The sequence below is a fragment of the Mus caroli genome, chromosome 1 (genome assembly GCF_900094665.2).
Source record: "Mus caroli chromosome 1, CAROLI_EIJ_v1.1, whole genome shotgun sequence".
NCBI classification, from domain to species: Eukaryota; Metazoa; Chordata; class Mammalia; order Rodentia; family Muridae; genus Mus; species Mus caroli.
The window spans coordinates 89,184,924-89,199,315 of record NC_034570.1 but is presented as its reverse complement, the minus strand read 5'-3'; positions in this window follow the sequence as shown (position 1 = coordinate 89,199,315).

The following is a 14,392-nucleotide window of genomic DNA, read 5'->3' as shown; positions in this document are numbered from 1 at the left end:
ACAACCCACTATTGTAGTAAGGAAATTTGTAGTAATTATCATCAGTTATAAGATATAGTCCATGAAATTTGTTATATTTTACTTGAATGCAAAATTTCAAGATCTCCAGAAAGAGAATCAAACAAGTCTTAGTCTTCAGTGTCTGAGACTAGCAAACAAAGAAAAAGGAAAGAAGAATTTTGTGGTCAGATATACAAAAGATGATTTCAATCAATGTTATGTGATTGCATAGTACTTAGTTAATGTTCCTAATATATCACAATTTTCTCTTGTTTTTCTGTAATCAAATTTATTAAGTATTATAAAGGCTGATTACCTAGGTTATGGAAATTAAATAAAACATGTCCTGGATTGAAAGAAAAGCATTTGAATCATGCTAACACTCTTGTTAATTGTCCAAATTACCTTGCATAGTTAGTTCATTAAAAATCTATTAAAATAGCTTAGCCCATAATTCCTTTTGAATCATGTCAAATATTATTTACATTAGTAATTTTAAATAATTATTAGGGAGTCTTAAAACAATCTTTCTTTAATCCAAGTAATTAAATGTTTCCTCAGTATTTCTTTCAAGGTATCAACATTTTAATTCTTTTACTGAAGTCTGTCATTAAATCTGGGTTTGTACAAGGTGACAGATAATAATCCAGTTTTATGCTTCTGCTGTTAAGTAACTTGTTTTCTCAACAGCATTTATTGAGAACTATTCTTTCATAATTTGTGTTCCCTTTACTTTCGCTGAAATCACTTAGCAGGGTACAGATATATCTCTGGTTTTCTGTTGTGTTCTGCTGGTCTACATGCCTGTTTTTATTCCCATTCCATTCTCATTTTTGTCTCTATATCCCTGTAGTATATTTTGAAGCAACTAGTGTGGTGTCATCAACTTTATCCTTTTTTTGTTTAATATTGTTTTTAAGATTCAGGTTTTGGTGATTTTATAAGAAATTCAGAATTATTTTGTCTATATTTGTTGGGAAATGCCATTGGTATTTTGGTAAAGAGTACATTGAAATATGAGAAGACATTGACTATAAAATATAAACAGAAAATCGTATTCAGAATAAAAGTAATTATGTCTATTCCGTTTCCTTCCTCAGTCTTGAGGAAGAGGTTACAGTTAACTATCTGCTACTTTTCCTCTGCTGTGGGTAAAACACCATGATCAAAGTAACTTATCAAAGATAATATTTAATTTGGGGCCCAGAGTTCCACAGGGTTAGACTCCATAGCCATCATGGTAGGGAGCATATCCTGCAGCAGCAAAGTAGACATGATACTGAAGCATGCTGGGAGTGTAGATCTCATCCATAATCATGAACCATATGAGAGAAGCTAATTGCACATCATAAGAGCTTTTGAAACCACAGAGTCCACCCTCAGTGATATAGCTTCAGCAATAAGGAAAAACATCCTTATCTTTCACTGACAGTTTCACCAACTGGGGACCAAGCATTCAAATATGTGAGCCTATGAGGATGTTCTCATTCAAACCACCCTATTCAACTCCCTGGTTTCCATTACCATTCATACTTTGTCTAAATTCAAGAGTCAATATCAAGACTGTTTAAAAATTCAAAGGTCAAAGTCTCCTCTGAGACACAAGAGATTCTCTTGACTATAACCCCAGTAAAATAATGAAATAAAATTAAAAAATAAATTACATACAATGGCACAAAGTGTACATTTTTCATTCCAGTGAGGAGGAATGGAAAAGGGCTTAGTGAAGGAACACTGATCCTAAGCAAGACAAAAAAACAATAACGACAAACTCTAAATCCTGTAGCCTTTTGTCCCATGTAAAAGAGTTTAAATGGAACTCTTTATCTCCAACTCTTTCCAGTTTCTTGTATCTTGGTCTGGATCTGTCTGTTACGCACCTCTCCCCAGCAGACATTCTATGGTCCTGGCACCTCCTATATCCTGGGGTCTCTAAGCCAATCTTGGCTTCATTTTCACAGATTCACACAATGGTTTCTCTGAGCCTGATGCAAGGACACACCTGACATAAGCCTGGCCTCATCAGATTTCTTAACTGTGGAGGAAGATTGCAAAACTATGTATCCTTCATGACTCTAAAGCCTGAGTCATCTGACCAGTGTTGCCATGTTTTGCTGACGTTTGGGGCGGAGCTTGGTGTCTTCCTTGAATTAGATTTGCAGAAGCTTAGATTTGTTGTTGTTCTTTGGGAACAGGTAATTCCTTAGGCATTTTTCTATCAGGAGTAGCAGGATTAGTCTGGTGGGGTCTAGTCCGGAGAGCACCACTCTCTCTATTCCACTTCTTAGCTCTTTCTGCACAAACCACAGCTCCAAAACTAAAGTTGCCAATGCATGTCTGTCCTCAAACTGGACATTTTGTATTTCTTGGTGCTCTGCTTGCGTGTTCTTTTTCATTGTTGATCTGAAAATGAGTGACCTCTCATAATTATACTGCAGGGTCAATATTAGACTGTTTTGAAATCGCCATTGCCAGTGGAATTAGTTCAAAACTCTTCAATTCAGCCCCAGAGCTATTCTTAGGACAAGGGCAAAAAAGCAGCCACATTCTTTGCCAAAACATCACAAGAGTTATCTGTACTCAGTTGCCTGTATTATTTCCCTCTGAAACCTCTTGCACAGGATCTTCATCAGTATTGTCTTCCAAACTTCTACTAAGACAGCCCATTAAGGCCCTATTAGAGTGTAAACAGTGCTACAAATCAAAGTCCCAAAGTCTTTTACATTCCTCCAAAAACAGCTTGGTAAGCTCTGTCACAGTAATAGCCCACTCTCTGCCATGGCAAAGCACTGTGAAGAAGACAACTTATCATAGAAAGCACTTAAATTGCAGCTCAGGGTTCCATAGGTTTAGAGTTCATGACCATCAGAGTGAGGGGTGTGGAAGCAGGCAGGCAGATACAGAACTGGATCAGGACCTGATTCACAAGCACAAGGCAAACAGAGACAGAAAGAAAGAGGAAGGAGTCAGAGAGACCCCTAACTGGAAATGGCATGGGCTTTCAAAACCTCAACTCTTGCCCCTAGCTATACACTTTAGTTCTATTAACTGAGGACCAAACATTCAAACATATGAGCCTATGGAGGCTGTTCTCATTCAGACCCCAAAACCATTCTGCATATTTTCTTACACACATTTCTGTGTGCTTATCTCAGTTGTAGCCACTAAACCACAGGTAAAAGAATTCCTACTTTTACTGTACTAGGATTATTGATATTTAAAATTTAAAAGTAGCCTAATTGTAGATGTTAAAATTTAAAAGTAGCCTGATAGTAGATTGTAAAATCATTTGAAGGTTTTACCTTAGATTTGTATTTGTAAGTATAATTTGTTCCCTTGCCATATTCTATTTTCTTTTTAAAAAATAATAATTCCTAGGTATTTAATATCTCAGCATAACTAGCACTTGAAATTTGGATTATCCTATACTGAAGACCAGTTGAGGCATATGTAGTTTCTGTACTTAGCACATCTGATAATGGGTCAAATGACCATTGGTACTTCTCATTCACTCAATATTGGGTAAATCCATTAAGTATAAAAGTTAAAGACACCCAAAGTTGATTCTGAAGTTTATATAATATGTTGTTCTATGAAGAGGAGAAGATAGGAGATGCACAGTAATAGAGAACCCCAAGCTAGCTGAATTAAAATGGAGATATTTCATTTTTTTCCCCTTCACTGTTTTGAGGAAGCCACAAAGAACCATTTAAAGCAGGGAAATAGACTACTTGAGGAGAGAATGCCAGCATGTCAACAGAGTACAAGTTCACATGCAGTGCATGATCTCACTCTCTGAGCTTATTAAATGATCTTCCTTAAAGACCCAACAACTCTGGAAATTGGAGCATGTGACTAATATAGTAATGTATTACTTCATTTGCAAGATAAAACACTACTTCCTGCAAATATTTGAAAGGAATTGCTGACATCTTTGTGAACTGAATTGACTTAAGCTTATCTTACCTCTTGTTGGATGATAGGAGGTGGTCCTGCCCACATTCTTCCCTTCAAACGGCCAAATCCAACCACTGGAGAAAATTTAGTTGTGTACTTGCTGTAACAATATCTCTGGAACAGACAAGAAAACTGCTTTGCTGTGGCCAAACAGCACTAAGTTTATATCCCTATCTTGTTCCTGACTCCAGTGCTCTTGTACTCTAGGGTACAAAAAACTGAGTCCTGTTTTCAGAAACTAACTTCCCTTCAACTTATAAAACTCATATATTTTCCAAAGTTTTGAGGACTTGCCTAAAGACTGTTTCCTCTGGTTCCAATTATTGTTTATCAATAGGACTGCTATCTTTTTGTCCTTACTTCAAGCTGTCTGACTTTATGAACATTCTCTTTCTCTTTAAGTCTTAGTCATGCCTCTCAAATGATGATGTACAATCTCTCATCTCTTCTAAATCTCTTCCAACTCAAGGCTCATCCATTCCCCCTGTCATGGTCACCAGGTTCTCTCTCTTAGGAAGGCTCAGTTCTGAAGGTTAAAGATATGTCAGCTTGCCTGAACAGATCCTGTCACTCTTCATTTTCTCCCAGTAGCTATTTACCAGTAGCTCAAAACTGTCTATATGAAAGGCAGCAATTACTGCTTCTCAGGATCACATTGGTCCTTTAAATAATGCGGTTGCAAATAGGCTTAGATGGTTAGGGAGTTTTTTTTAATTTTACATTAGAGGAAATAATTTCATGCTTTATATAAGTTCTATTTAATTGTCCCATCACTTACTCATATACTTCCTCAGGAAGCAATGACTTCTACTTGAAGAATTTGTCAGAGCTAGACATTAATGTGTGTGACTGTTCTGCTTTGAAGGCTCTTTCACTTCTAGGGAATGCAAAATTTCTCTTTTTGGTCACATATGGCTCCTGCCTTGAACGTATATGGAAAATGATAAAATCCTAAAAATTTAACATAATAATTGTAGTGTGTGGGGCATGTACACATTCATTTGTATGCACATGTTTGTTTAGGAGCACGAGCCTGTGATTGCATCTGTTATTGCTAAATGTCACAGTTGGGATGTTTCTTTATATTTACCATTATTTTCTAAACCAGTGAGTTCCAGGGAGCCTATCTCCATTGCCTTGGCTGATGTCCTAGACACTCATGGCTACACCCAGTTTGTCCATATGTACTCAGGATTTGGATTCATGTCTTCATGCTTGCACACCAAGCTCTTTACATACATAGTGACCTTCACAATTCCCTTATGGTGTTTAACACAGCCTTAGGAATATCCAAAAGTAAAGAAAAAAATGGGTGAGAAATATCCTAAAGGAAAGATAAACAGATAATAAAGCATCTTTGACTAAATGTTTGTGTATGAGGCAGAATGCAATGACAGTTATGGAACAGTGGATAAAGGAGAAGAGTACAAATAGATAGATGTACAACATATGTTTCTGTAACTTTCTCTTAGTCTGGATTGCTCATCTCTGGGCTGTGTTCCTTCCTCCTCACAGTGTAGGAATAGGAACTTGTAAGTAGAAAGCAAAATTTATAATGCCCTATATGCTGAGCCCTGTAAGATCTCTGTGCACATCTTACTCAAAAGGTAATGATCATATAGGTGTTTATTTCTAGTTTTATTTGATTATGCCTGTTTTACTCTGTATAATTTGAAGGTTTGAAACACAGCTTTCCTTTTACATGAGTACTTTTCATCTCAGCAACACTCTTGAAGCCCTTCTTCTGAAGCACAGAGATGTTTAAACAATAGCATATTGGCCTTCAGGACATCTTACTTAAAGATGGCACTCTCACTGTGTTTTCTTTGAGACATTTCTTTTTAATCCTGTGAGTCTGAACACATTTACAATAAACAGTTAGAACATTACATTATTATAAATACAGAAAGAACATTTGGCTATGTTTATGCACATGGATCATAAAGTATGAATTAGTTTACTCAGTAAATCTCTATTAACAGAGAGCTTTAGAAACATAGATATAAGAATGCCATGGTTCTTTAGTATAATATGCTCTAGGGCATACTATAAAATTGGGTAAAGGTCAGATTACTCAGCAGCAAATGAATATAAGATCCACACTTTGAATGATCAAAGAATTGCATTTCCCATAAATGGACATTTCTAAATAGGCTGAAGAATGGATGCATTCATTTTCATAGCATTAAGTAGCTAATAATGAAGCTGGTCCTTTGCTTTCATTACTTTTTTACTCCATAAGTAAATGATTACCATTAAGAGTAAGGAGTGTTAATAATTTCTGACTTTTCAGAATGCCACTTCCAACTTATTTATTCTTCCTATCTGAGCTTCATAAATGTAGGTGTAGATTATTTAAAAGTTTCTGATATAATAATTTGGTGAAATGTCATCCACCACAAACATAGTAATATTGCTTGTGGCATTGTTTTTTAAATTTAAAAGTTTGCATAGTTCAATGTATTTAACACCCCCCCCACACACACACAATGTTCTATTTACATATTTTGTCACTTATATAAGGGTGACCCAATTTCCATCTATCTCAGTATGTTTCCAGATCTATTATTTCTTCACTTTTAAAACTTTTAGATTGTATATTAATGACATTTCTCTATTCACCTCCAACCCCTCCCTTATACCTCTCCCAACTCTCCTTTAACTTCATCGTGTGTTTTTTCTTCAATTGTTACTTCATGCATATATGTATTTGTATATACCCATAACTATGGTCTAAATACAGCCTGTTGACTATATGTAAAGTTAATTTGAATGTATGTCTTCAGGGCTGATCATTTGGTACTGTACAGCCAAATGGTGTACCTTGCCTGCAGAGGACCATCTGTCCTGCTCATGCCTTTGTTCAGATACCTGTAGTTCATTCTATATCCCTGAGGTCTTGTGAGCTTCTCTTTTGCCATGTTCAATACTGTCCTCCTTGCACAGATTACATTTGGGTAGTCATGTTGTTGCAACTTTATAGGTATAGCTTCCAATGTTACTGGGAGACAACATAACAGTACAGCCTCTAATCCTCTGTCTTTCACAATCTTTCTATCCCTTTTCAGTCATGTTTTCTGAGCTTTAGGTACAGGAATGTTTTGTAAATGTATCCATTCAGACTGGTCTCCAAAACTCAGCATTGGTTGTAGTTCTGTGGTCACTTTCATCTGTTGCAAAGGGAAGTTTCCTAGAAGAGGGGTGAAGACTGCACTTATTTGTGGGCATAAAGATGTTGCTTATAGGTCATTATTAGAGAGTATGCTGCTGTACTAAATGATTGCTTGTAAATTCTCCACCAATTACTGATTTCACTAGCACTTGTTAGTTAGCGAGGTTTCAAATTGGGCCTCCTTAGGGAGGAGGAGGCAGGTATATACAGAAGAATATGGTAGGAGAGTTAAGGGAAATAGCAAGATGCAACTTTAATCAAATAGGAGAAACTGAACAGTGGAGACTCCTTTGGGAAATGAGAATAAGCTAAATACAACATAAAGTGGGAGGTAGATAAAGTAACAATATGGGTGGCTGCAAAGCCACCTAGCACCTAGTATTTACCTAAAATATAAGGACTACATGTCACTGTGTGAAAATACATATTTGGTTTTAATGAACTGCAATCATCCATGCTGATGTTGCTCTCTGAAAGAGTCAAAGACCACAGAAGAAAAACTCCTATGTCACATATGACAAAGTTTTCCTTGAATTATTTGTCGGGGATTTCTAAGAGACTATCAAAATATACAGCCTTTGGTTACCCCCACAGGTGGAAGATAACTCTATGTAGCTGAAATACATACACATCAGATACAGGACCCAGAAGTCTTTGAGCTAAAACTACCTGAATGCTCCTCCTTGAAGACTACCTTTCATTGTACCAAAGATAACATGAACAATTCAGAATGGAGGAGGCAACAAACAGCCCTCCCATAGTGGTTTGACTAAGAATGGCCCCCTTAGGCTCATATATTTGAATACTTAGCCACCAGGGATTGGAAGTGTTTGAAAGAATCTGAATGATTAGGAAGTGTGATCCTGTGGGAACAAATGTGTTGTTTTGGATGGGCTTTGAGGATTCAAAAGCCCACACTAGGCTCATTCTCTCTCTCTCTCTCTCTCTCTCTCTCTCTCTCTCTCTCTCTCTCTCTCTCTCTCTCTCTCTCTCTCTCTCTTTCTCTCTCTCCCTCTCTCCTCTCTCTCCTGCCTGTGGATCAGAATGTAGGGCTCTCAGTTCTTTTTCCCATGTTCCCTGTCAAAATGGTAATGAACTAACCTGTGAATCTGTGAAGAAGCCTTCAGTTAAATGATTTCTTCTATAAAAGTTGCCTTGGTCATGGCATCTCATCACAATAATTGAAAAGTGACTAAGTCCTATTTTCAGCTATGATTCTGAAGAATCACATCAATGACCAGAATGGTGTAATAACTGTACAGGTACAATAGTGGCACACATACCTTGGAAGTAATCAATTTCTAATTGGACTCACAACCCGTATTCAGCGAGAGGGATACCATGCCAGATTGATTCATGACATGGAAATTAAATTATTTTTGATGCAGGAATATCCATCATATTTTACATTGTTTTTATTTCATTAAGGTTTGAATTATGACCACAAATAGTCTATATCAGTACCTTAGCATACTGAAAGAAATACTGTATTCTGCACTTTGATTTATAACAGTACCAGTTCAGTCTATCAGGAACATACTAGTTTCAGTTCCAGAAAGAATTTGGAAACATACAGGGAAACATTTGAGTAAGTTGAAAATTACTTTCATAATCTTTTCAAAGCAAAAAAAGGCACAAATTTAAACAGAAGAGAGCCTTTAATATTGTAAGAATAAGGAAAGGAGAAAATATTCACATACTGGAATGAGGAGACTTATAAGACATGTGTTGTTACTTGGCTTTATCTGCAGGACAAACTCATCTTTTGCTATTCCCTCAAACAAGACTTTACTATTTATAACAAGGTACTGAAGTAGACTCCTATTCTCATGAAGCAGCAGACTTTCACCTTCTTTACTACTAGAATACTGCTTCATTTATGATCTCTTTTCCGTACATCACCCAAGCCTATATTTTACATTTTCTATTGGTAAACTGGATGTGTCTTTCTGTCTTTGTATGTTACTGTTTTATGCATAGATACCACCAAAAGTCAGCAATTGAAATGATGTCGGAATTTGCCATGGACTTTTCAATTCTAATTCAATTTAAATTGTATTTTTGTCTTGTGGTTGTTGAACTGTCTGTGGCATCCCTATGGTTGACAAATATGCATAGCACTGTAGGGAAAGTAGGAACACATTCACTCTGATATCACACTTATTCATTCTGATATTTCACTTATCCAACAGAATTTCCTCACAAAGAACAGGAAACCAACCAACAAACAAACAAAACAACCCATGACTTACTAATGTTTTTTTATGTGGAATTTTATGAAAATTTGTCCTTTACAACTATTTCCCCACTGGAATACAGTTATGTCTAACTATTTCTCTTGATACTCAGTTTCAATGACCATAAAGAGAGAAAAAGAGAGTTTTATGTTCATTTCTTATATAAAGAAGACAGAATTTTTTGCTTCTAGTACTTCCAGATCTTATTCATTGGCATACTATTCAGTACGTGGACAAATGAGCCTAAAACCTCACAATAAATGGCACAGACTGTCAAGGTCATTTTATTCCATAGTGTTTTATATTATACTGACCTATTATGTGTCAAAATGATTAATGAGCCCCAAATGTGTCTCCTTTGCACAGTTTTCAACACCAAAAGCAAAATAAAGTCATGGAGCTAGTCTCTGACCTGTGACATGGGCCGTTCAGGCCCTCTGGGGTCCTAACTCAATGGTCTCCAAGGTCATTTATCTCGTTCCTACCTCCACAGAGTAATGCTCATTGTAAATCATATCCTTTCCTTTCCATTCCTGTGAGCGAAGGCAACTTTGACTCTAAGCATATATATATATATATATTATCACCATAGTCAACACATTTTTAGAAGCTGTTTCCACTGAGTCATTTGCTGTATCTATTTGGTGCTTACTGCCTAAAACATATATAATTAACCAAATATTATATTTACATTAACCAAAGCTTTATTCCCTACTAAACCTAGAACTGACCATATGATATGAAGCACATAATCAAAACAGAGATCTTTTTATTGAGAAATGTAACACTGATGGAAATTAATTAATATAAAAGTAATCATTCCATTACTAATGTGTAAAAAATAATATAATAAATAATCTTCTTAAAGTTTTCTTAATTATTCAAATCTTATATCTTGATCTGCATGGAAAAATCCTACTATGAGAACAACATCCAATCCGAGGAATGACAACAGATGAAATTGTAGACAGCATATTTATTTGTGCTTGATTATTTTGGAAAATAATATTACACATAAATGTTTTCAAGTAAATAACAGGTTTTAAATTTGTCAACGATTTCTTTCACATAAAATTATTTTCTGCATAAGGAAATTTAATATTCATTGATAAAGCACATGTCTCCATTGACAAGCATACATGGTATCCTAGTTTGTGCCCAGAGGAGTCCTTCTCTCAAAGCTCACAGGGTATTAAGCTCATATCATATGTTTTACAATAAGTCAAGTGGGTTAATGGATACTTAGTGTTCAAAAGGAAATTCTTGTGTGCATGTTTGATTTATGCCCCTATGTGCAGGTAATTGTGGAGGAATGAGGTAAATACAGAGTATGAACTATGAACCCTGTGATTCCAATTTATTTATTTATTTATTTATTTATTTATTTATTTATTTATTTATTTAAGACAGAGCTGCTGAATGGCATGGAGATGGAGTTCACCATTAGCAAAACTAGCCATGAAGTTTCTGGATCTACTCTTCTCCAGTCCTCCAGGGTCACCACATACAGTTTTTGTGTATATAGTGCTGTTAATATGTACTTTATTGACTGAGCCATTTCCATCACCCTCTTTTTTCAAAATATAGAGTTATTTAATAATCTCAGAGTTACAAATACCATTCAGGAAGATAAAAAGCAATTTTGAGCAAATTTGTAAAATTCAAAAAAAATCAATAAAAAACTATGTTTCTTCTTATGCCTTATAACCTTTCTGTAACCAGAAGAAACCAGATCAGACAAGCCCTGTTTAGACAATCTCTAAAACAATCTAGTACATCTTGAAACTATCAAGATATTCAAACCTTAGGAAATTTAGAAACCTGACAATTTAGAATAGCCTGGAAAGATGCCACTACTGGTTGCACAGGGACTTAGAGTTTGGTGCTCTACAATGGAAATAAAAGGTGCTGCATGACAAGCATGGGAACTAATTCAAGGGAAGGCTTCCATGGTTAGCAACAATCAATACTAACCACTCAGCCAAGAGGAACATTGGCTCAGTGTGCCAGCAGCAAAATCTGTGAGCGAGAGAATATTACATAGACTTCTAAATGGAGCCTCATCACCTGCTTTACAACTCTTCAGAAACCATCTTAAAATGAAGTTTAACTACTTTAAATATGCAATTATTTGGTACGTGAGTACATTTGATACCTGTATGAGTAAAGTGTGAGACACATGACCTTGGCATTGTTTGTTTGTTTGTTTGTTTTGTTTGTTTGTTTGTTTTGAGACAGGGTTTCTCTGTATAGTCCTGACTGTCCTGGAACTCACTTTGTAGACCAGCCTGTCCTCGAATTCAGAAATCCACCTGCCTTTGCTTCCCAAGTGCTGGGATTAAAGGCATGCGCCACCACCACCCGGCTTGATATTGGCATTCTTAATGCACACCTACTCCATCGACTATATTCATATTAAATCTATATAACAACATTTTACATCGGTTATATTATTTTAGCTTTCATCACATATGATGTCTTAGAAAGCAATTCTTACTGCCTTGTCTTTGAAGTGATGCACTTGTCCTAGATGTAGTTCTATTACTGTTTTGTTGTATTTTGAGGTAGTCTCATAATGGAGGCAAGGCTGTCCGTTCTCAACCTCGAGACCCTGCTGACCTTCCTTCTTATGTGTGTGTTACTTTATGTCACCCTGCAGGCTTGATTTGAGTTTATTTCTGTCTGAACAAAATCTTATTATTGCTTACTAGAAAAATTTGCTTCATTTCTCTTCAAAAATGGCTTTGTACTGTCTTATTTAAAGAGATCTATTTGCTAGCTCTATTACTTTCCTTGGTTTCTGATAAAATAAAAGGGCATACACTAGCCATACATGACTTACAGAGAGGAAAAATAGTGTCTCACGGTTATTGGTGCTTGGAAATCTGAGACGGAAGTGACAGCAGGTAGGCTGCATTCAGACATGTCATCTCTCAGCCTGCAGCTGGACACTGCCTTTCTGTATGCTCAGATGAGCCCTCCTTTGTGCATGCTTCGAGAAGGGAAAGGTGAGATCTCTTGCACATATCTTTTCTCACAGTGACAATTTTCATCGGGACACACCTGCCCAATCTGTTCAATTGTAAGTTACCTGCTCATAGCTTTACTACTGAGAGGGGACATTCACAAATGAGACTAAGGCTTCTAATGTAGACTTAAATCATTACATTATCTCATACAGTTATTATATAAGTACAATAGTTTACAAAGCATTACCTGATGGGAAATTCTACTATTCTCTTTGAACCTATGATACCATGCTAGCTTTATATCCTTTGAATTATTATTTTTATGTTTTTTAGCTCTGGAATAACTTTGTTAGATTTTAAGAGAAACAACAGAGTAGAAAAACTGTAAATCTTCAAGGTTATCAGCAGAAGGGAGATGAAGAAGACAAAGAAAGAAAACCATGCTGTTTGCTATGGAAGCCAACAAGCAGCCGCATGACAAAGGGGGAGGGGGACTTCAGAGAGGGAATGAAAAAGCCCAACATGTCAGGGGAAACATGCTTAGCTTTTAAAATGTAGTGTTGCAAGTTTGAAGCAGTATGAAGTCATTTGTTCTCATTTTTATGTTCTGTGTCTGAATCTTTCTTTGTTTTTCTTTTAGTGAGCCAGTAGGTAATGAGTTGTCAGAATAACTGACAGTCCAAGGTCATGCATTTGGTCTAAGACACAGTTAAGTGGAGTAGGATGCAAAGTCTGATGTAGGCATCCTTTTCTCTACATGATGGAAAGTTTCAGCAGACAAAACCTTTCAACAGTATAAATAGCATGCTGGCACCCACAATTCTTTCTGATAGAATAAAGTAGCATTTTGGCTTGAGTCACCTTGAAATCTATTGTTTTCCTGACTCTACCTTCCAGAGCTAATGTACTTTAGACTGCAAGTCTCTTCTTATTTGCCAGTGGGTCTTTCCCTTGCTGTCTATATGATAACAGAATCCAAGTATGAGACTTGCTTGCCAATATAGACTGGTAGACATCTTTTTTTTGCTTTTATAAGAGAATGGTAGAGATTTAGTAATTTTTTACTCAACTAGATGTGAAATAGGTCTGAATCACTATGCNATTCAAATCCAAGAATAGACTGGGGTTATTGCTAAGTGGCAGGGGATTTCCTAAGAACATCTGGCCTATTTATTTTTTTATAATCTGGCATGTATAGCGGGGAAGGGTCTTTATATTGTACCATCTCATTACAGGAAGAAAAGAAAAATAGAGAATATGTGAGCAAGTAATCAGACTGTGAGCCACAAGCTATTTATTAACTGTCATAAATTAATTGATGAGTAGCCATGGTTTGCTGCTTTTAGGGCTCAAGGTATTAGCACATGGTATCCAAGGTTCATGGTTTAACTAAGGCAACTCCCTTGAGGGGTGTAGGGTGTGAGTGTGCATGTGCATGTGTCTCTCTTTGTGTGTATATGGTGTAGAGGGAGAAAGGTAGGAAGAGAGAGAGAGAGAGAAATCTAAAAACACAGAAATTGATCTTGTCTATTGTGTTTGCACTTAGTATCAGGTGATTTTAGTTTTATATAAGATATTTAGTTTGAATTTATAGATTTTTTTTGTTTGAGCTTATATTTATAAGATTTAAAAACATTTATTTAGGTGTATTCCAGACAAATAGCATTCTATTCTGTTTCAGAGTAAATGAAATATCACCACTTGAATGTCGATAACTCCTTTACAATGTCACTTGTCAAGCAATAATAAAAACATAAGAAATTTATATTTCTAATATTTATTGGGTGATATATTTTAATATTTATTATTATAAATAATACAAATGGCGATGCTCACTAATCTGTATAATTATTATAAGTGCATAACCATGGAAAAAGTATAAGATTGTATTGTACCTAGGTAGCATCTTATAAGTGTTATTGATTTAGAAAATTATCTTTAGCTCTTTAAAAATAAGAACATGGGCTGGTGAGATGGCTCAGTGGGTAAGAGCACCCGACTGCTCTTCCGAAGGTCCAGAGTTCAAATCCCAGCAACCACATGGTGGCTCACAACCA